We start from the raw sequence: 676 nt of genomic DNA on the forward strand, positions 1-676 counted from the left end.
AGGGGCACGATACAGGCTCTGCACCCTGAGACTGTGCAAAGAGAATCCCGTTACTGTAGCTCAGCTCGGGCTATGAAGACTTTAGGGACTACAGGGCACACTGAGCAAGGACCTTAATTTAACCATCTGAGGAGTGCATGCATTAGTAGGGAACTCAGTTCCGCCTCCACATAAAGGTGCCCGTTCCCAGATCTCTGCTGAGCCAACAGACTGCTTTTAGCCTCTACTGGTATTTGACAAACAAGCAGCCTCTGGTTTTCAGCACGCATAGGGCTAATAGCCTCGAACACAATAGTTGGTTTCCAGTTACAGCAGGGAAGGCTTTAACTTATTCACAAGAACAGGATAGCGAGTCAAATAGCTTAGTAGGTTTTAGAAAGGGATTGGATGTTTGCGTGGTGAAACAACATCCACAGCCGCATTAGCTAGGATAAGGGTTACAAGCTCAGCGATCCTCACGCTACAGGACAAAATGATCAGTGGCTGGGATCACAGGCAGACAAAAGCGATAGCCATTCCCTGAAGCTCCTTGCAGCAAGGTCACATGGCCATAAGCAGGCACTGTCAGAAACCAGATAACCCATTGTGCAGTTCTAGCTGGGCTAATCCTGCGTGTCCCCAGAAAGCTCCAGAGAGGCTAGGCACAGAATGAACCACAGAGAAATCCTTGTTATTA

This window comes from Rissa tridactyla, chromosome 1 (assembly GCF_028500815.1).
Source record: "Rissa tridactyla isolate bRisTri1 chromosome 1, bRisTri1.patW.cur.20221130, whole genome shotgun sequence".
NCBI classification, from domain to species: domain Eukaryota; kingdom Metazoa; phylum Chordata; class Aves; order Charadriiformes; family Laridae; genus Rissa; species Rissa tridactyla.